This window comes from Lissotriton vulgaris, chromosome 4_1 (genome assembly GCF_964263255.1).
Source record: "Lissotriton vulgaris chromosome 4_1, aLisVul1.2, whole genome shotgun sequence".
Classification (NCBI taxonomy): domain Eukaryota; kingdom Metazoa; phylum Chordata; class Amphibia; order Caudata; family Salamandridae; genus Lissotriton; species Lissotriton vulgaris.
In genome coordinates this window covers 1,445,018,737-1,445,026,548 of record NC_141691.1, presented here as the reverse complement: position 1 = coordinate 1,445,026,548, position 7,812 = coordinate 1,445,018,737, and positions in this window count along the sequence as shown.

Here is a 7,812-nt window from a genome sequence, read left to right as displayed (position 1 = left end):
AGAAGAGTCAATCTGAAGGCTTGCTCGATGGTCCCAGTGCCAGAGCGGAACCCAGCTTGGAGGTCCGACAAGATGTTATTGTCGTCCATCCACTGGAGCACCCTTCTCAAGATCACCTTCCCTGCCACTTTTTGGGAGGAGTCAATAAGACTTATTGGCCTGTAGTTGGCAGGGTTGTCCCGACACCCAATCTTGAATATCGGGACAACCTCTGCCCCCTTCCAGGATTCGGGAACGGGAGCACCTTGACTAATGGCATTTAACAATGATGATACTAGCTTCCCCACTCCTTGGGACTTGCCCGTATTAAATCACCCGGTATCCCGTCAGGCCGTGCTGCTTTCAGCGGCACCACTGTCTTGATTACATCCTCCACCTCTCTACCAGTAAAGGGAACGTACTCTAATCCCGTTAGGCAAACACCCAATAATAAAAGAGCAGTCTTAGTAGGTGGCTCAATTGCAACATAGAGGGATGAGAAGTGATTCAACCAGCTCTGGGCAGGAATGTTACACATTATCAATGTGCTAACTGGCCTATCCCTAGATCTTATAAGGTTCCAGAAGCCTCTAGCATCCCTTTCCAAACTTGCTTTCCTCAGATCCGCCCAGAATATGTCCTCCCATTCTCTCTTTGCTGCAAGCACAGTCTGCAAATAGTTTTTCCTTGCCAATCTTATATCGGCCAAGGACTTACTCTTCACAGCGCCAATCAAGGAGTTTTTCTTCTCCCTACATTTTTTCGTGTACCAACCATGTGGGTTCGGCCTGATTTTACGCTTATCAACACGAGAGGCCTTACTTGGAAGATAAAAAAGTTCACTCAGGACCTTGGTGGTAGCACCAGAAAGCGCTGAAACTTCCTCAGGGTGTTAGGTTGGTACACCTAACTTAGACTGAGCAGTAGCCAAGAGTGTAGTAATGGATAGGACTTTCTCTTCGTCCATAATAAGATGACTTTATTTTAAGCGCCTACCGCAATTGGAGGGATGAAGCTCCTGGTGGGCATGCGTCAAAAGGGACGTATGTACCCCCGAATTCTCCGTCCAAAAAGGACAAAGAGCAAGGGAGAGCGAGTTGTGGTCACTCTCTACTGTGGGGAGTACCTCCATATCCAACAAATAGCCCCAGGATTTTACGTTGAGAAGGATGTAGTTTATTCAAGACATATGATCCACCCTGTTATGTAGAAAAAGGGTAGGGCTGTCGGCCTGTTTCAAGATTGCCCGGCGTTACCCGCCTCTATACCATTCTGGTTACCAAACAAAGAGACAGGCGCTGGAGACTGGAAGGCAGGAAACAGAGGTTTTTATTCCGACGGAGCAGAACACATCAGATCAGACAACAAGGTATCGTCTTGAGGTGCTCTAACAGCCTCTCTGAGGCCTGGCCTCTTATACACTGGTTTATGGCATGTGACCTTTCTTTATTACAATCAAGACATTGTGAAGCAAGGAAAAAAGACATCCCCGTAATCCTCGTGTCAATCCCACCCCCACATGTATCCACAATAGAGGTCCTCAACCTGCTGATAAGAGGAGGGGGTTATCACGCAGCTGAGTGTTCTGCCGATTCTTAGGATGTGTGCGCCTGATCGTATCCCAGGGGGTGGGGAGGCCCTGATCAATAGTGGGTCCTCTGAAGAGGAGTGACTTCATACAATAGAGGGCAATAAACTGCGTCTTCCGACTAGGTGAAGGCCTGGGACCTCGTGCGACCGGTCGGATTCAGAGGAAAGGGTCATCAAAGGAGAAGTATTCATGAGGGGAATGGTCTGAGTGGACAAACAAGCGCGGAGCTTATCAACAGAGGGGTATTCATGAAAGGAGAGGAGGTGTTGGTCAGGCGCGGGTGCGAATCCCAAGGACAGGGTCATGCGGACTTGTGCATGTGAGGGAGGGGGCAGTAGGGTGCGCGGAGGACGCTCGCAGGGTCAGGAGAGCGCGCTGGCGATCGATCGTGAACAGGGAGACCTTGGTACCCAAAATGGCTGCCGTGCAGGTTATACGTGGGTGACAAGCTGGCGCAGATGATGTTCAGTTCGTAAACTTAGATTTCCACAGTCCTCCCTTTTAACATGTCTCGCCAACTTGTCAGTTCGGATTTATCCCCATAAGGCCACGTGTTTCTACCTCATAGAGGGGACTCATGCGCTCATTTCTGAAGTCCAAAGTCTTTGGGCACACACAGTTAAGAAGCAAGTGCGCACAAGGGTGGCAGGCATTGAATACTTAAGCAACACACGCATAGTATCACAATCGGTATCAATAAAAAGGTAAACAACCTCCAACCCCAGTCCTTCAAAGTGCCCCAGAACCAGCTCCCAAGCGACCATCCTTCTTGTTCTTGGTGAACCTCAGAGGAAAGTCTGTGGAGGTGTTCAATTGCTTTGTAGACTGAGGGCGAGTTATCTGGCACGTAGGTGCAACAGCTAGATCCGATGATGCGGCATGCTCCTCCTCGATCGGCTAGAACCACATCTAGAACAAGGCGGTTTTGAAGGGCCACAAGGCGGACCGCCTGAAGCTCCACCGTGTTGTTAGCGAGGATGCCAGCCGTGATGTTGATCGTTGTTTCTACTGCCTGGGTCAGGTGTCGGATAGCGCGGCTGTTAGCCATTGGGCCCCACAGAGGAACAAGTCCCTTTGCTGCATCCAGGAACTGTGCTCCAGTGGAGTCGGTTTGTTCAATGTCATTTGCGCGCCTCTGCCGGTGATGGTTAGCAGGGGCGATATATGTGGGAGGGAGAACGAAGGCGATGTAGCAGGTGCCCTTCCAACCTTGCCAGGTGTAAGCTTTGGTGCCACAAACAAAGTACATATTTGGAGAAGCAACAAAGGAAGGGGGATCAACTGAGTCCAATGTTCTGGTAATGCGGCAGGAACTGTGACCCACCAGCCGTGTTCCCTGGCCTTCGAGACACACAAGACCTGTGACATTGACAACAGTCAGAGCCACAGTCAGGGTGGCGGCAGTTTGTTTTTGCAGGTGAGAGAAGGTGGGTCTAGCTGGATTGTGGAGCACTTGCACTTCAACACGTTCTTTGGCTGGGATGTTCTTAAGGAAGGTGGCACCCGAGGGCACAGGACACAGGGGAGCAGAGGCCCTTCCGGTTCTGTTCAGCCAAAACTCAGAGTAGAAGTGCGACACTGTCTGGCTGGAAGTGGCGTTATCCTTGTGGCTCTCTTGCATGAGGATCAACCAGGCGAGGCAGGAGCCGTGAACTGAGAAAGGAGAAGGGATGAAAGGGATGGAGTGTCCAGTGGCGTGCGGGAGCAACCTGCAGATCCAACAGTTCGTGGCATTTGCAGCAAGGTTGTGTTGGTGCAACAGTTGCACGAAGGAATTGTTCCAGAATTCCCTACGCCTTTCTCGGAGCTGAGGCGACAGGGAGATCAGGTGATGCTCTTTCATGGGGGTCGGTTGTGCAGTGGGCAGCAATGCCTGATGAGCGGGTGTGCTTTCCTCCAGAATCCAGAAGGAGGTCATGAGGAGGAGGCAAAAGAGGAAGACAACGAAGAAGGCGATTGTCTTTGATTTGTGCAGATTGTCAGTCTTTGGGTTCCTGTAGCGGGTATTTCCTGTTGCTTCCATCTTCTTCTTATCTGGCGCTTCCATCATCTTCTTCTCTGGCGCTTCCATCATCTTCAAGGTGCTCGGTAGTGGGCAGAACCACAGACTTCGTTTAGCTTCTCTCCCGGTAACCCTTGGTTGTGTTTAGGTCACCGTTCTGAGATTTAACTTAGTCCGTGGCCTACTTAGCCGAAGCTCCCTCCTTTCGACGCAGGAAATACCCTTCTCTGGATGGCACAGTGGGATCAGAGAATTTTGCAAGTTCAAGTGCCTCAGTATCAGGATAGCAGTCCAGTGCTGGCCGGTCTTTGTTCAGGAGCTCTTCTTGGGTGTTGACGTTATCTGTCGTGGCCAGGGTCAAGGAGACCTTCCTGCAGTGGTGTGCGTGCAGCCAGTGCCGCTTCCCCTCCACTCGAAGCGCCGTCCGGGTGGTGATCAGCACTTGCCAGGGGCCCGTCCACCGGGGTTCCAGACTCTTGGCCCGTTGAAAGTTTCGGACTAGCACAAAGTCCCCCGGTTGGATGTCGTGGCCTGTGCCCCTGGAAGCATCGGGGATGGCCTGCTGCACCTGTTGATGAATTACAGACAACGTTTTAGTCAACTTTCACAAATAATCAGACAGTAGGACGTCCGGGACGTCATGAATGGAAGTTGGTTTGGGGGCAGTCCAGAGGTTCATTCATCGGTCGCCCGAATACAACCTCGTAGGGAGTCAAATGGTGTTTGGTGGGAGTGGAGCGCATCGATAGCAGGGCCAGTGGGAGGGCATCTGGCCACTTAAGTCCGGTGGTGGCCACTATTTTTGACAATTTCAGCTTCAACGTGGCATTATGTCGCTCCACCAGACCGGCGGATTGGGGGTGGAAGACCGCATGAAACCTTTGCTTCACCCCCAACCCTTTTAAGATTAGTTGGATAACCTCAGCTATGAACTGGGGGCCATTGTCGCTCCATAAAATTCAACAAAGGCCATAGCGAGGAAAAAATTCTTTCAGTAGTACTTTGGCAGTAGTCATGGCAGTGTTGTCACGGGTTGGATAGGCCTCTACCCATTTGCTGAAGGCACATACAATGACTAGTACATACTTCAAGCCTTGACATCTCTCCAGCTGGATGTAATCCATCTGGAGGACCTCAAAGGGGTGATTGGGGGTCCCAAACCCTCCCCGGGGTACCACAGTTCCTTTCCCGGGGTTGTGTTGCAGACAGATAAGGCACTGCTGGACCAGGCGTTTGGCCGAGTCGGGGATTTTGTTGTTGTACCAGACCTTGGAAATGAGTTCGATCATGGGTGCAGATCCTATGTGTGCAGGGGAATGTGCCATAGTCAGTATCGGGATCAGGTATGAGTCAGGCAGCAGCCATCTGTTTGCGTCTTTTGTCCGCCAGCAGCCCTCATCGTCCTTAAAACCCATCCGTGCCCACTCGTTCAGTTCGTGAGGGGTGCTGGCCGACTGGATGTCTCTAATCATTTCCCTAGCATCAGTCAATTTCTCTGCTTGTGACCTGGTCACATATATGCGTGTCACCGTCCTATTCTCAGCTGTGGTTCGTGCAGTGATGTCGGCCAGTGCGTTCCCTTGTCCGACTAAGTCTGTCACCTTCTTGTGTGCCTGGCATTTGATCACTGCTAGTCGTTTGGGGAGGAGAAATGCCTCAATCAGGGCTGAAACCAGATCTCCGTGAAGGATGGGGGTGCCGTGGGACGTCAGGAATCCCCTTTCCCTCCACAGGAGCCCAAAATGGTGAACCACCCCGAAGGCATACTGGCTGTCTGTATATACGTTCGCGGTGGTTCCTGTGGCTATGATGCATGCTCGTGTGAGGGCTATCAGCTCTGCTGCCTGGGCAGATCGTTGTGTGATGCGGGCTGTCTCAACTACTGTTCGGGCTGTCGTTACTGCATAGGCAGCTGAATTGGTGCCATCTGGGAGTTTGATGCATGAGCCGTCTACCCACAGCTCTCCATCAGGGTCTGTAAAAGCAGTGTCTCGGAGGTCAACTCTACTCCTAGTTTGTTCGTCCGTGAGGGTCACACAGTCGTGTATGGGAGGCACGTCGGGGTCATTTTCAGGCAGGGGCAACAATGTGGCAGGATTCAAAGTCGTGCATCTTTTTAGTGTGATGTGGGGTGCAAGTAGTGTCAATGCGTACCCTGTCAGTCGTGCGCTAGTCAGGTGTTGAGTCTTGGTTTGGTTCAAAAGGGTGTCGACTGCATGGGGTACTAACACAGTGAGGGAGTTTGAAAGTACGATTCCCTCGCTCTGACGGATAGAGACAGCAGCGGCAGCTACTGCTCGAAGGCAGGCGGGCAAAGCTCTGGCTACAGGATCAAGAGTGGCAGAGAAGTAGGCACAAGGGCGCTGCTTAGGACCAATAGATTGAGTTAGGACAGACAATGCACACCCCTCCCTTTCGTGGGTGAAGAGGGAGAAGGGTTTGGAGTAATCCGGGGTTCCCAGGACGGGTGCGGAACAGAGGGCATCCCGTAATTCCTTAAAGGATGCTTGACACTCAGGGGTCCAAGGGAGCGGGAAGGGGGGATCTTTGGTCAACAAGGCAAGTAGGGGTTTTACAATGAGGCTGAAATTTGGTAACCATTGTCTGCAAAAAGAGGTAAGGCCAACCAAAGAGCGGACTTGCTTTTGTGTTTTTGGGATGGGGGTGTCTAGGATGGTTTGGATTCGATCGGGCGTAAGTTTCCTCCCTTCTTTGGACAGGAGATGGCCTAGGTATGTCACTTGTGGCTGGCAGAACTGCAATTTCTTTTTAGAGACTTTATGGCCATTTTCTGCGAGAAAGTGTAGGAGTTGGACAGTGGCTGTGATTGCAAGTGGGGTGGTGTCGGCCGCCAAAAGGATATCATCGACATATTGGATCAACACCACTCCATCCGGTAGCTGGACGGCGTCCAGCTGTCTTTTGAGGGCCTGGCTGTAAATACTGGGACTTTCAGTGTACCCCTGGGGAGCTCTACAAAATCGGTACGAGCGGGATTTTAGGGTGAAGCCGAAGAGATAACGGCTGTCTGGATGGATGGGGATAGAGAAAAACGCATTCTTGAGGTCGATAACAGTGAAGGTGGTGGCAGTGGACGGGATGAGGGTCAGAATGGTGGTGATATCTGAGACTACGGGGTATTGGGGTACAACCACTTTGTTAATCTCTCGCAGGTCGATGATGAAGCGGTACGCTTTCTCATCTCCCTCGCCTTGCTTCTTAACAATGGGTAGGATAGGGCTGTTGCAGACATTGCTAACCACCTCTTCAACCACACCTGCATCTACCAGAGACTGAATGATCGCTACCAGTGCCTTCTCGCCCTCGGGCGATATCCGATACTGTGGGAGTTTCGGGAGCATAGCATCCTGTCTTACAGTTATATGAATGGGGTCAATCATCATTCGTCCCACATCAGAGTCATTTTTGGCCCATAGGTACGGAGGCAGGGTGTCAAGCAAGGACAGGTCAGCGTCAGTTATGGAGCACATGTGTCGTGCAGGGCAGGATTTGGGCAAGCCTGGGTTGTCGTACAGGATGACTCGGATTCCATCTGGGGAACACCTAATGGTTGCTCGAAAATGCTTCAGTAAGTCAATGCCCATAATGGCGTCAGGGGAGTTGGAGGAGAGCAGAAATGTTGTGTCAGTGGTGTTGCTTTCTAGGTCAAAGGTGATAGGCACGGACAGAGGGTTAGTGGAGGGCGTCCCATCGAAACCTATCGATGTAATGTGTGAGCCAGACAAGGGTGCCCTTGGAATCAGTCGTTTCGATAACACACTACGTGTCGCCCCAGTGTCTACCAAAAATGGAGACTCTGTACCCAGGACCTTAGCAGTGACGTAAGGACCTTGCTGGTCAACACAGAGATCGACTGGATCCCTCCCTTGCCCCTGGCAGTCCTATGCAAAATCAGGGGCATTCTCACCGTCGGATAGTTGATACTGGTTCTGTCGGGGACGGTCAAATGTGTTCGATCTCCCTGGTCGGTCATTGTTGGTGTCGTTCGAGTACCCTCGTCCTTGTCCCCTATTTCTCGGTCCACCCGCTACGTCCCTGGGGTCCCTATTTCTGCTCATTTCTAACAGAACTGGACACTGGGATTTCCAATGGCCGAATCCTTTGCAGAAGGCACATTGGTCCTCGCTAATGTCTCTACGTCCAGTGTGGGGTGTTGGGGTGTGGTCTTTGGGAGGTAGATTTCTAGGGGTGGTCGATTGGTAGTTCCCCCTGTGGGGTT